Source organism: Rhinolophus ferrumequinum, chromosome 7 (genome assembly GCF_004115265.2).
Source record: "Rhinolophus ferrumequinum isolate MPI-CBG mRhiFer1 chromosome 7, mRhiFer1_v1.p, whole genome shotgun sequence".
Taxonomy (NCBI): domain Eukaryota; kingdom Metazoa; phylum Chordata; class Mammalia; order Chiroptera; family Rhinolophidae; genus Rhinolophus; species Rhinolophus ferrumequinum.
In genome coordinates, this window is record NC_046290.1 from 47,325,911 (window position 1) to 47,341,405 (window position 15,495).

At 41.7% G+C, this 15,495-nt stretch overlaps 1 long non-coding RNA gene across 1 annotated transcript in view; it reads right to left on the reverse strand.

Annotated features, from left to right (window-relative positions):
* Positions 1-1,545: 1,545 nt before the first annotated feature.
* LOC117025200 (uncharacterized) overlaps positions 1,546-15,495 on the reverse strand; it is a 90,079-nt gene continuing 76,129 nt past the window's right edge. Inside the window, exon 3 of the long non-coding RNA XR_004423564.1 lies at positions 1,546-1,782. This is a non-coding gene — a long non-coding RNA (uncharacterized LOC117025200). The remainder of the gene's footprint in view (positions 1,783-15,495) is intronic.

Consider the following 15,495-nt stretch of genomic DNA (forward strand, 5'->3'; position numbering starts at 1 on the left):
GAAATAAGTCAGACAGAGAAAGACAAATACCATATGATCTCACTTATATGTGGAATCTAAAGAACAGAATAAGTGAATAAACAGAACAGAAATAGACTCAGGAACATAGGGAAAAAAACTGATGGTTGCTAGATGGGACAGGGTAGGGATAGGGGAGAAGGTAAAGGGATTAAAAAGTACAAATTAGTAGTCACAATATAGCCACGGGGATATGAAAGAGAGTTTTGGAATATAATCAATAATGTTGTAAAGATTTTGTAGGGTGCCAGATGGGCAATTGTCTTATTAGGGAGACCACTTCATGGACGGTGTAGATGCCTGACCACTGTGTTGTACACCTGAAGCTGAAGTTGAATAATATTGAATGTCAACTATAAATGTGTATATATATATTCACAGGAAGTGGAATACAACATAGGGAATGTAGTCAATGGAATTGTAATAACTATATTCGGAGGGGTAGTAGCTTGGGGGAGGGGGTTATCACTTTGTGAGGGGTGTAAATGTTTAACTATTACATTGTTTTGTACACCTGAAACTAAAAATAAAATAAAATAAATTTTTTTTTTTTAATTTTTTTGTGTGGGACATATGAGGTGGTGATATAGTTTGCCCCACTTCTTTGGTCACTTTCCCCAGCACCATTTATAGACTATCCAGGCTTTCCCCAATAACTAGAAATAAAATCTTTCTCACATACCAAAATAAAACAAATGCACAAGGGTGTACACATGCATATCCTTTGGTCTGTTCTGGACTTCTTTTCTTTGGTGCCATCATCTACCTCCTGTTCCTGAACTTCTACTATACAGTTACAACTATTGTAGTTGTAAGATGTGTTTTATTTCCTTATAAGACAAAATCTCCCTCATTGCTCTTCTTTTTCAAAACATGTATTAGCTGCTCTTAAGTGATCGTTTTTCTGAATAATTTAGAATTATTTTGTCAAATTCCAAATAAAACTCCATCAAGATTTTTACCAGAATTACATTAAATTTGTAGATTAATCAATAGAAAAAAGTATTTAATGTTTGTAATGGGAAGCCTTCTTTTTCATCCTCCATTAAGATTTTGTAAATTTCCTCATTGCTCCTGGATATCGCTTGGTGAATATAGAAAATATTTGTTCTCTCATCCCCTCTCCACCCACCTACTTCCCAAGTCTCCTCACATGCATGATATTGGAATCTCCTTATCAGATTTATAGTTGTAGGACAGGTTTGCATATCTACAGCTCCCAGGCAAAGTTCCAGTTCTCACAGATTTTACTTCTGTCTTCTTGAGGTGGCACCTTCCTCTGACCTCCGCTATCTGGTTTCAGAGAACCTATTTAGTCATTCTAATTCCAGCATGCTGCTCCCAGTGTTCTTAGTTATTTCCCACACAATGCTTACTTCATTGAGACTGTAGCTAACGTTACTGTTCTGTGTTACTTTTCTTTTGCTGCACAACAAATGACCACAAACTTAGCGACTTAAAACAACACACATTATTTATCTCACAGTTTCCGTGGGTCAGGAGTCAGCATGACTTACCTGGGTCCTCTGCTCAGGGTCTCACAAGGCTGCCATCAGGGAGTCGGTGGGCTGCATTTCTTTCTGGATCTCAGATCCTCTTCCAAGCTCACAAGGTGTGGGCAGAACTTAGTTCTTTGTAGCTGTAGGACTGAGGGTCCCACTTTCTTGCTATCACCTGGATGCTGCCCTGCAGTTCCTTTCATGTGGCCCCTTTCAGGCCCTCTCACAACGTGGCAGCTTCCTTCTCCAAGGCCAGCAGGAGACTCTGTAATAAATCACAGGGGTGACATCCATCAGCTTTGCCATTCTCTATTAGCTAGAAGCCAGTTACAGGTACCACCTGCACCCAAGTGCAGTGAATTATTCAAGGGTCTGACTCTTTGGGGTCACCTTAGGGTGTGTCTGCCACACTCGCAGATCTTGGACCACTGCCAGCACCCCACTACTTCTAAGTCACTTCTTTTCTGAGATTTGAGGTGTTGGCCTAAATATAACAAGATGGAAGCCTGAGTGGGGACAAAAGGCAAAGGGATAGGTGGTGATGGGAGGAAGGAGAGGGAGAAACTTAAACAGAGGCACTCTGCTCCCCTTACAGCACTGTAAAGATTTCTGTTTGAGGCAGGCTCCAGGTCTCCAAATCATGACAGCGAAGTAGAGGCACGATGTAAGCTGGAAGCTACAGTGGTTATTCTTGGTCATTTCCATCTGCCTCATAATTACTGTCAGTTCCTTCATAATTCTGGAATTAGGTGCTTGCTCTTCAGTGTTATTTTAAGTTTTATCATGTATATATGTATATATATATATACATATATATATACACATATATATGTATAGATATATATTTTTATATGTGTATATATATATGTATGTATGTGTGTACGTGTGTGTGTGTGTGTGTGTGTGTGTGTGTGTGTATATATATCTTTGTAGATATGTTAGTAAGAAGTTAGGAAAACTGCTAGCTTCATGATGCTTTGAACCAGAATTCTCAACCAAGCCAGCGTCCGGCAGCCTTCTACATCTGTCTTTTTGAGATACTACTGCTGCCTGGATTCTGGTTCTTTTGAGGCAAGGGCAAGGTTGAATTTAACACACTTGATAGGAAGCTTCTTAGGCCCATTGTGAAACCTCGAGGAAACCGAAGAAATAGCTAGTCTGTGCCTCAGGAGGCTGTGGGTGTCAGAAGCTTCCCTACATTACTGGTGGCCATTTCACCCTCACAATAACCTAGTGAAGTAGATATTATTAAAATACTTTATGGAAGAGAAAACTAGACAAATAACTTCCCAATGTCACATAATCAGTAAGTCACAGAGCATGTATTCAAATCACAGAGTCTGACTCCAAATCTCTTTCTCAGGCTCTGGGAACATCTCCTGAAATATTTAGAGGCATTGAGTAAGAGTCAACAAGTTTTTTCCATTCTTAATTCAGTGTATAATTTCACAACCTAATATAGTAATGAACTACAACTTTCTGCAATTGGGAGAGTTCGTTATTTTTTTTTCATGATGAAAACGGACAACGTTCTCATGTCTGTGATTGTACCACACCGCCTTTGCCCCCCAATTTTAAAACCCTAAAAGCCATCTTTGAGAGATCTGATTGTCCGACAGAGCAGTTCTCAAACGTGGGCTTTCTCTTCTGCCACAACGTGTCTCGCGTCTTCCTGAAGCCAGGCCACACTGGACAGGAACATATGCGAGTCATGGGTAGACTCCCACCCTGGCTGCCATCAGGACAGTCTTTAGTGGGCAGTGCAGCCGGATGGGAAAGGAAACGGATGCTGGAGTGACAGTGCTTGGGTTCGAATCCTGTGGCGGCGTGTCTGCCCACTGACTCAGTAGGAGGGGTGTATTTGGGAGGGTGGGGCTATAACAGACACACACTAGTTATAAGTTCTTAAATAGCCAATGACCACCAAACCAGGAGACCACTCACCATGCCCCCAGGTGGAGGTATAGACTCCCCAGGTCCCCACAACAAGGTATGGCATCCACTGACCACAAATCCATCCTTGCTGACTGCCTGAGCTACATGCCTGCCTGCTCACTAGGGGCAAGTAATTACTGAAACCAACCTTGGCACCTCCCTACGTGTTTATAGCTCATCAAAGGTCAATTTCTCAGTCATAGTATCCTAATTAGGCCCAAGATTTAGGCCTGCCTTGGGTCCATGCCTGCAGCATTCTCGGGCAAGTCACAAGATCTTGCCCATTATCCACTTGCTCTCGCACAGTAGTTCTCAGATGTGGTCCCCTGGCCAGTAGCTTCAGTATCCTTTGGGAACTTCTCAGGAAAGTAAATACTCTGGCTATACCGCAGACCTTCTGCATCTGAAAGTGGGGATGACCACGGCCAGCTGTAACAAGCCCTCCTGGTAAGCCTGATGCACACTAATGTGAGAATCACTGCCCCAACACCTCCTAGAGCTGTGAGAATTAATAACATAACACATTCTGTTCTGCTGCCCTGGGCATTTCTGTAACACGCATTACCCCATCCATGACTGGTGACAGAGCAACGGTGTCAGTACATGTGAAAATTGCACATTATGCTGCACATAATTGCACATCAAAAATGTCACATTGCAGTGTAAAAACTGAGCATTGATTTTCACCATATCATAGGTGGGTTTTCCTAAGCAAGAGGAGCTGGAGGAGCAGGAGTGAAATCATAACCTTCAATAGAAAAAGAAAAGGCCCGCGTCTCGGCTGCTGCACCATCCGCAGGAACCTTTTTGCTGTCTTCCAGGAAATTTTAAAATGAGTGTCTGCACCCAAGGCTACCTCCTCCAATAGATGCATCCCAGCCTCATCAGCTCTAAGCCCGTGTGACATTGTCCTGCCTCGTGTGTCCACTTTGACAACAGCCCCACCTACTCAGAGCTCCATTTCCACCGTTGCCAGCCCTGGTCTAATTAGTTAGCTTTACTTGTCTATTGCTTTTGTGCATTTTAATACCCCCTATGGCAGCTTCTAAACACTCAGCAGCAGCCAAAGTGGTCCAAGTGACCTCCCCAGGTAGCAGTGATAGTTTTGGTTGAGCCGAGTTGCACGAGATTTGAATGTACTATCTTGGCCCTATTTTCCCCATAAGTCCTATTATTTTTTTCTTACCAAGTTCTGCAGACAGCAGAATTTTCTGGGAAGTCTTATTTTGTGTTATAGCAAAAATGCCTGTATGCGCGTATGTAAAGTCCCTGCCACATAGTAAGGGCTTAATAATTCTTATTATTACCCCAGGCCTACCATACTTTGTCCTTGAAGTGCTGACAAAGGAGCCAACTAAACCCCGCAGTGACAACTCTAATGCCAAGAGAAGTCTGATAATGAGAGGTGGAAGTTTTTACCCTCTTTGGCCAACATTTTCAAAGACATTCATTTGGAGCAATTCCTTCTACTTTCTTTTCATTTTTCTTTTTCCAGTTTGAGCAGCGTTTTCTAAGAATGGGGCTATTTTATCCACTTCTGTGTACTTAAATCCTTAATTACTTTCCATCTTTTTCTTTGAGACTGTATAAGATCAGGCACTTACTTGTTCTTAGAGAGAAATAGCCAAATGGGGAGTAATTATCTTGGCCATAATTCTCTGATGTTTACAGAGTATGGCACTCAAGCTTGAAGTCTCCCATCACCTTTGCTGGCTGGTCTCCTCCTCTGACAAGAATGGGAATTGAGGTCTGGCTCAAGATCTAACAGCAAGATAGTCTGACCATGAAAGCCAGCCAGGTGTCCTGGCTCCTTATTCAGTATTCTGTCTCTTAATGCTCATGCGCTAGTCATACCCTGCCTTATGAGGTCACTTCTAAATTGTTTCCTTAAACATGGGGTCACTGGTCAAAACGGGTGGTCTGTACATAGGTCAAATTCAGCTCACAAACATGATTTGTTTGCCCATGTAGGATCTTAAAAATTGAAAACTATTACACTAAAAAAATATGTATCTAGCTTAAATGCAAAATTCAGGACATCTGGCAACATGGAGCTAATACCTGCACATGGCAATCAGCTGAGCTGAAGGGCACCTTCCCCTCTTAGCCAGCACAAGTGCAATCAACACTGTCACCATCTCTATCACTCCCTATCACTTCACACACATGTACACACCTATCCACACACAAGCACACACATTCTATTTTAGTCTGCAAGGGTTGCCACAACAGAGCACCACAGACTGGGTGGCTTATACAACACAAATGTATTTCCTCACAGTTCTGGAGGCTGGAAGTCCAAGATCAAGGTGTCAGCAGGGTTGATTTCTTGTAAGACCTCTCTCTTTGGCTTAGAGATGGCTGTCTTCTCCCTGCCTCTTCACATAGTCTTCCTTCTGTATGTGTTTGCAACAAAATTCCCTCTTCTTCTAAGGACACCAGTCCTATTGGATTAGGTCTCACTGTAACGACCTCATATTAAACAATTTTCTCTAAAGGCCCAATATCCAAATACAATCACATTCCGAGGTACTAAGGATTGGAACTTCAACATATAAATGTAGGAGGGGCACACAACTCAACCCATAACACATTCCTTCCTCCTTTTAAGTGATCTGCTTGACTCCCAAGGCATTTGAATGTACAACTGTGACAAGCAGAGGCAAACTTTGGATTGTTATTTAACTTTTCACAGCTTTGTGTCCTATTTCATCTATTACACAGCCCTTTATAAGGTGCCTTAATCATGAAATGCATAAAGCACACTTCAAAGACACATAAGATTTTAAAAAGAGAAAGAATCCCAGAGATTATCTACTCCAGTGGTTTTCAAACCATTTTAAGTCACAGAACCTTCTAACAACAAAAGTTAACATGGAACTGATATATAACATAGCTAAGCTTCATTCCTATTCTCCAAAATGAACCCTAAGGAAGCTCCAGAAGATACTGGGCCTCCCTATAGAAAACAAGAGTTGAAAATTGGTGATCTATGCAAATTCTTTGGTTCATATACGAAAAGCCGAAGATCCATCCACATGTCCAAGGCTACAGAGAACTGAAAGCAGAGCAAGACCAGGTCCCATGTCTCCTGCCTCCCATAGTTCCTTCTCTCTGTAGCGTTCCAACAAGGTTATAGCATCGTTGGAACTGGATAAGATCATTTGAATAATATCATTAGAACATGGAAATCCTGATGTTTTATTGATGGAAGGAGCAGCCTGGAGCCCAGGTGTAGGAGTCTGGAAACCCAGGTTCTAACTGTGTTTTGCCAGTATACTGGCTGTGCAACCCTAAGGACAAAGGACTTGACCCCTCTGTTCCTCTTCATGTACAGCACAATAGGACTGGACTCCATGGGCTCTAATGTCCCTTCCAATGTCAAAATACTAGGATTCCAGAATATAATTTTCACAGTAATTTTGATCATCTTTACTTTTCTTCTATTGGTACAGAAGGCCTTTGTGATAACATCTTGCCCCAGAAGCATATGTTTCAGTAATGGATAGATTCACCCTTCCCACATACAGAGCCCCCTGCCTCCAGAGAAGGGATCTTTCTTTAGACCCTGCCTGCTGACCACCAAGGTCATCTCAACATCTATACTCCAGCTTGCTTTCATAGAAAATAAAAAACAAAAATGAAGAAGACATGCCACAGCAGAGGTAGCACCATGTGACCCCCTCTTTTCTCAGTAATGTAAACCAAGCATTTAGCACTGCTGGGAAAGTAGAAGCAGGAGGGTGGGAAGAATTGCTGTGCTATTTGGGAACTGTAATTATAGAACTCCAAAGTAGAAATGGCAGGAATTTGTCCTCCAACCAACATTCCAGTGACAACAAACTTACTACTTCATGAGGTTGTCTGTCGTGGACCATGCTAATTCTCATAAGTAATTAGTATCTCATTTCAAGCTCAAACTTATGGCCCCAAACATCCAAACTTTGGTCACCACCAACACCTGTGTTCTTTTCCTCTTCTCAGACATACAGCTGGACTACATTTCCAGCCTCCTTGCAGTTAATAGCTATAGTCGGAGACTGAGTTCTAACCAACGGAATGTGAGCCAGGAGTCCTGCATCTCTTTCAGGCCTGATCCAGGAAAGTTTCCCACGTTTGATCCTGGCTCCTTCCTTATCTGTCAGCAAAATGAGAAGGACTCTAGAGACAGAGAGAAGGGCAAGGCCTAGGTCCCTGAATGACTGCATGGAGCAGAATCACACCCCACCCACATCCTCACTGGCCTGTGATGTGAGCAAGAGATAAATTCTTATTCTGTTTAGTCACTGGGACTTGGGAGTCATCTATTGCAGCAGCTAGCATTTATTTCCTTTAATATATGCATCCTTTGAAGTACAAGATAAGACTGCTCCTTGTCCATTTGCCAGACCTTCAAATATTTGTGGACCGTTCTCATCCAAAGGTAACAGGATGACAATTCTATCCACTCCCTTAATATTTTCCCCCTTTTGACTTCCCTGATTCATACAACTCCTCCACATGCTATCCTGAACATACTGCATCAAGACAGTGGTTTGCATGGAAGAATTCACTGAGAGTTTTTTTCTGGCAAAAGTTTCCAAAAACCTAAACCCATAGTAGATCAGAGAGGATTCTCAACATAATCAGCATATTTGGAAGAAATGTCATCAGTGAAAGGAGGGTGTTTGAGAGGCCTAGAGCTTCCTCCAACCCCATGGTGGGAAAATATTCCACAAGCCCAAACAGCCTTCCTTAACCAGAGTTCCATGGCAGAATTAAGCCTTAGTGCTTAAGAGATCCATTGCATCTGATGCATTAACTTTCTTTCCTCCTACACATCTAGATTGATACTAATTATTTATCATCTTTGGGAGAATTTTTTTAAATGTTTCTGAGTACTGTGGTTTCGATGAAAAACTCCACTTAAGAAAGGCTGGCTAGAGGGAAGGAGAGGAGAATGAGGAGAGTGAAGGCGTTGGAGGATCCCAGGGAGCAAAGAGAAAGATGCCAGAGAGTCAGCAGAATATAATGGGAGATGCAGCAAAGGAGCCGGCTTGCTGAACGGGTAAGGCCCAGGACAGTAGCAGAATCCATCAAAGGAGTAGCCATATGGCAAGTCACAGGCACCTTCAAAGAAATTCTTGCCCTAGGAGGCTCCTTCTGAGGCAGTGAGAAAGCACCCTTCCTGAAGGAGTGGGGCTGGCAGAAAGAGGGTTCTCCAAGCTGTAACCTGCAGGGAGCAATTATTAAGGATTCTCTGGGGCAATGCACACCTCGATGAATACTTTGACTACATCCCAAGGGCTTCCTAAAATTTCCCCATCTTTTCATTCACCTGCCAGGACAGGTATTCAGAAGACTTAATGATTAAATGAGGTACTGCTCAGTCACTGCTTTTTAACTGCGAAGTTGAGAGTAAACAGCCTCTTTCTTACCTAGGCTGTGTTTTCTCTGTGTTGACAAGAGAATTTCTTCAAGATACTAGCACAGCCCTTCTTCAAGTGCAAAATCAGTCTTTGGACCCGCTAGAAGACCTTGCTGGACCACCAGGGTGCTTCTGACAGGATGTGGTTGTTCCCTCATTTTATGTTTTGCAAGAGGAATCTCCTTTCTTAATGCAATCAGACTCTGAAACTTGACCTAAACAGCAACTCTGCACTAAGGGTCACGTTAACAGAAGTCTTGTTATAGACTCCTGAAGGGGGCACCAATAACTGAAGGCAGGGCTGGCAAATACTTTGTTGGAAGTGAATATTTAGTGGGGAGGTAGAAAATAATGAAGTGAAAAATTTTTAAGTTCTTTTTTTTTTCAGCAAAAGCAGGTATTTAATAAGGTGTTAAATGTGGGAATTACAGTAATCTATAATAAAGAATACACGGCACACATAAAATATATAATTACATGAATAACTTGAGAAAGATTCATGTGTTGTCTTTAGCCTGGGGCTTTGCATTTTAAGTGGGATGTGGGAAAACAGAATCAACCCAAGTTATCTAAGGTCCTTGATGAAAGATTAAAGGAGTTGAGATGGTTTTATTCTGTAATGAGAAACCTAGGAAGGGCTAAATAGCTGTTTTCAAATATCTTAAAGGTTAGTCCCGGGACGTAGGCCTGCTGAAGGCAGCCCAAGGCCCTCCCCAACTCAGAGCACTTGAACTCAAATTCTGGCTGAAAATTGCTATCTTAAGTGGAAAGTAGAGTCACGTGTTCTCCCAAGCCCGGGAGTTTCCTCCTGGGATCCCCATATTGCTCGCCCACATCATTATCTCCCATCTATTAAATTAAATAGATCATTGCTGATTCCCCAAACCATTCTACCCAACCCATCCCCAGGACTCTGCCAAATCTAACACCCTACTAACGTGTTTTCCAGTCCTCCAGCCCCCGCCCCACTTGGGATCCTTTACTTCTTACCTGTAGCTTTGCAACAACTGTCTAACAGGCCTGCCAGCTTCCTGTAGCTTTCCCATCCTCAGCCACCAGCTCATTTTCCACACTGGCCCAGAGCTCCCATCCCAAACACAAATCTGACGGTATCACTCACCAGCATCAACACCTGAAACGGACTTTCTGCAGGTTTAGAGATTTTTCAAAATACACAGTAATTTTTCAGTGTCTGCCTTTTTGCATCCAATCTCATTAGCATTGTTCTCAGGCCCCTTTACAACCTGGCGCGTGCCCACCTCTTCCTTCACCTGCCCCCGCTGAATACTCTGCTCCAGCCATGTTAGAGACTCACAGTTCCTTCAATGTCCTCTTGCTGCCCTGCCTCTCTTCTCGCTAATTCCTATTCCTGGAACGCCATTCTTGTCTCCTCCATGTGGTAAAGTCTGGGTCATCTTTCACGGCCCAGGTCAAACATCCCCTTCTCTCTTAGGCCTTCCCAAACCTAGGCAGAACTCATCACTTCCTCCCGTCATTCCCCACAGCGATTGGCCCTGAAATACCACTTGTCCCATATTATTATTATTTGTGAACATTTTTGTTTTTCTTAGTAAACTGTCATCTTCTTAAAAGCAAGAACCATATCTTGTTTATTTGGGTTTTCCTCTAATACTTAGTATAGTATCTGGTATATCCTAAATGTTTGATAATTGTTGAAGGAAGCAATAAGGTCCCAGTCAAAGATTCTCTTTTAGATTTACCTAACATATCCAGCCTGGCTGGGAGCTGGGAGTGTTCAGCTTGGAGCAGGAGGCAGGATCCCAGGAGCAGGTTAATAGGAAGTGAGCTACAACTGCCCATAATGGCTCCTGCTGGGCGCAGTTTTACATCCCAGCGTCTGGATCAAAGCTGGCAGTTTCTGCCCTGTCTATTCCTATGTGTCATAACTGGAGCAAAACTCTTTCAGCAGCCAGTCTGACCACACCACAAACACATGGGTTGGAAAGCAGGGGCTGCCTGGTTCTTTTCAGGTTCCTATGGATACAATGCCACCACTGGTCCACTGGGACTCAATCTGCATGGGCAGCTGCCAGTTCTAGACTGCAAATAACACAATGAACAGGTGGGAGGGGAGAGAGGGAAGAGAAGGGCAAGCTGGGGGAGGTCAAGGAAGAAATGAAAGAGAGCATATAGGCAGAAGTGCAAAGGGAGGAGGGTTTGGTATTTGTTCCTACAGAAGGGAGAATGCATTTGACAGCTTCTTGAAAATCAAACTTCTTTTAAAGTTCCTTTTGCTAAATATAAAATGTGAAAATCACCAAGGAAGACTGCTTTACTTTCTGCAGCCAGGACAGAGCTCCTGGATATATTTTGATCAGAAATTTCTAGACACATCCTTCACAAACATAATTAAAAAGCCAAGCACTTGAGATGTGCTTAATTACCCTGTTTCCCCGAAAATAAGACCTAGCCGGTCAGGGCTGGCTGATTGTCCGGCGAGGTCTTATTTTCAGGGAAACACAGTAGGAAGCAAAATTACGCAGCTAATTTGTAAAAATATAACATGGTGTCTTTTTCTCGCTTTTGATCATTTCATTGATAAACATAGACATTTTTGCATGCAATAATAATAATAATAATAATAATAATATTTATACGTCTGGCTCTTTACAGTTTATGAAGAAATTTTTCTTAGAGCCTCACAACAACCCAGTGAGATACTGAATATTAGCGTTGTGTTTCCTGATGAAGAATCTGAGGCATTGACTAGATAGTCCATTTTCCCACATCTACACAGTGTAGGTGGAGTCAAAACTCACTCCCAGGACTTCAATTTCCAAGACTAGTGGTCTCATCCACCACCTCATGCCAAGTCTGGCTGCCAGCGAAGCCACAGGCTGCTTCTCAATTGGAGAGTAAGAGATAAAGAAAGAGGGAATGGAGGGCGGCCAGATAGCTCAGTCGGTTAGAGCAGGGTTCTCTTAACAACAAGGTGCCGGTTCGATCCCCACATGGGCCACTGTGAGCTGCACCCTCCACAACTAGATTAAAACAACTACTTGACTTGGAGCTGATGGGGCCTAGAAAAACACACCTAAATAAATAAAAGTTTTTAAAAAGAGAGAGAGAAAGAGGAAATAGATGACTTGGGTAGGGGTGGGTGTGTGGACAATGTTTTTATAGTCTCTTGGTTTTTTACAACCCCACATTAGACTAAGGAAATGCATGTCCAATAATCAAACCATGGGCTTATAACTTTTTTACTCATCATTTTCTCAGAATTTATAAATTTGGCTCTCTTGCCAATACATTCAAGAATTTTAAATGTGGTTCCTTAACTTGATGAATCTCCAAAATCAAGGTCGTGGTTTCTGTCCCTAGAGGGGCCTGTAAGTTCAGTTCTGTGTGGCAGCTCATGGTTGCCCGCCCCTCCCCATGAGCCACAGGAAACCCCTGGATGCTACTGGATGTTTCCTTTTTAGAAGACAAGTTTTATCACTTTCTCAAATATCTACTTTTTGAGTATAGTGATGAAAATATATTATGTTTACAGGACTTCACAGTTTATGAAGAGCTTTGCTTTCACGCAGCCTATCCCCTATTCCCGTTCACCACAGGGTCTCCTCCCTGGCCACGAAGTTGATGAGGCAAATATCACTATTTTCATTTTACAGATGAAGATATGGGGCCTGCAAAGGTTAAGTAATGTGCCCATTTAACACAACTAGAAAGAGTTGAACCAGGAAATACTAAATCTTAAACTTCTAATCCCAAATCCAGCCTTCTTGCCGATGTGCCTATTTTGTTGCCCTCTCTCACACCCACCACAAAAACTGATAAGACAGGGAAAATCCATCACCATTAATGAACAATACTCAGAGTACACACTGGACTGTTCTTATCTGTGCTTCCCATAAGAGAATAGAAGTTCTTAATCTGCGTCCATGGATAGTTGATGAATCCCTTACAATTAAATGTTGTTTATTCCTCAGAGAGAAAATCCATGGAAGTATAAGAGAGGCTCTCATAAAAGTAGAAGAGAGGTTAAAAATCATTGCTCTGTTCTGTAAGTTCACCAAACTTGGTATCTCCAATGCTTACTACAGTGCCTTCCACATAAAAAGTACTGGCTCACTGGATGGATGGATGGATGGATGGATGGATGGATGGATGGATGGATGGAAGGCTTTGTGTTTATCTATCAAGCTCTAATTCCGCAATTGACAGAACTATTATGGAAATAAAATGATGTACTAGATAGGACCCAATTAATAAGACAGAATTTTAGATGGAAATATTTGAAATTGAGAAAAAAATTTTTGACTTTCAATGCTATTAAATTTGATATGATTGACTCTACTCTACATTGCTTTTCCAGTGTTCCTGTCCACTTAACTCATCATATGGCAAAGAAGGTGGCTCACATATCACCAAATTCAGCAGAGCATATGGGAAATTATATGGCATGTGCTCCAGCCCTGACTGGCTATACATCTTACATTCTACAGCTATTTCCCTGTCAGAATTATAAATCTACAAAATAATAATAATAATAATAATAATAATAATAATAATTTTAAATGGAGCATAACAGAAAAGCACAGCTCAGAAAAATATGGCCTTTTCTTAACAAATACTGAACAGCTAAGTTACATATGCATACTGTGGTTTTATTGATTGTCCAAACTATGGGGGAATTTGAGATTTCAGTCCCTCATGCCTGAGTGCTGGACTAATTTCAAGAAGATAATTAAAGTCGGTGGTACCTAGCCTGTGAAACAAAACAACCATCCTCTACTCTCTGAGTTTGGTAGATCAAATACAATAAACCTGTCATAAACCAAGACAAAGGGCCACGAGGGAATAATAAACCCCTCTCAGGTTTGCATGTTCTCAGAATGGTCAGTGTAGCTGAAGGAGTGGTCAACACGCCAATCTCCCCTCTAACCTAGACTGAACAGCCTGGAATAAATACTGGCCTTTCAACATGTGGGCAAAAGCCAACTCCTGACAGCCTGGGAAAGAACAGAGAGTGGAAGAGATGTGCTGGAGAACAGTGCTCATGTGTCCTGCCAGCACTCAACCTCCCCGTGGTCAGAACCTGTCATTAGATATTTTCACGCAGTTATCAGTCAGCTGTACATGAAAACTACCTGGAAGCTGACTCTAGCTCTAGGATTTGGTGTTAAATTCCAGTGGGTATAAAGTATCCTGCCAAGGACAAACTTTTACAACCCTACATTCCTCTCCTAGTGATGTGTATTCTTTTCCTTGTCAGATTAGAAAGAGGCGACAGAGTACAATCAATGGATTGAATATCAAATCAAAAGTCCTAAGGTCTGGTATCTGTTTTTCAGCTGGTAAACAAAAGACATCTGAGGATTCAGGAGGTCAACTCAACTTATTTCTTCAACACCATTATGATAAGAAGAAGAAGGAGAATTCTTTGTAGTTTATTATCTCATTTCTCTATTATCTTATCTTTACAGCTCCGTGAAGTAAGCAGAATTGGTATTATGGCTCTAAGTGTCTGATACGAAATTGAAGATCAGAGACTTTGAGTAGCTGGCTGGGTTCACATAGCAATTTCTAGAGCTAGGTCCCGTGTTCTGTGACTCCAAGTGGCAGGTTCTCTCTAAAATAATCTTTCTCTAGCAGACTGTAAGGGCTCTGCCCTCTCTTTTACTGCTATTCAAATGGGCCCTTATACTGGCCAGTCATCTTATAAGTGAAACTCCTTTATAAAGAGGACTTTTTAGCAGTTTGATAGATAAATCTTTTGAGTGGATCCAAAAGGTACTCATTTGGTATTGAATTCTGTCTTCTGTATAATGACCTATAGTAAGCTTTATTTTCAGTAGTTTAATTATAAAATATATCCACATTTATTATCAAAATGTTATTTTACACCTTTAGAACAATTATCCAATCTAGACTAAGACCTTGGCAAAAATTTAAACTGTTTGAAAGGCATTATTCAGCAAAAGCTTGCATTATTCATTTAGTTCAAGAAACATTGATTGAGTGTCTACCAAGCATTGTCCAGGGCATTAAAAAGACAAAAGTGGCCAAGATAAAGTCCCTTCTGTAAGGAGAGAGTGAGGAAGTCAAATAAGAACAGGTAAATACACATGTTGCATGAAAAACTACATTGGGGTAAGGCCAGAGTGTTCTGAACGCATAGAGAAACAGTATTCAATCCAGTGTTAGAGATCAAAGGAGGGTTTCTGGGTGGAGGAGTAACTTCAATGCCAATAATTTGGGAGAATAGAATTTTTCAAAAGTTTTAGCCTCATTTGTACCCCTGGGGCCACTGGGGAACCCTGACCAATTTCCCAGCACACTGTGCCCTTTCCCACTTCTCTGCTTTACCCTCACTATTCCCATAGCCACAATACCTTCTCAGGAATTTGACTCCAATATCCTCTTTTTCATCATTCAAGGCTCATCTTTAATGTTGCCTTTTCTAAAAAGTCTTCTTTGATCTTATTTTAAGAAACAGAACTGAAACAAACTTGAAAAGATTATAAACACAAGATTCAAGTTCTATCACATTTCCCTTGATCTTTTGAAAATCCTAAGCCCATCAGCTATATTTAGTCATTAAAACATCACTATGTCCATTTTTTAAAATTATTATTAGTGTCAGGTGTACAAAACAATGTAATAGTCAGA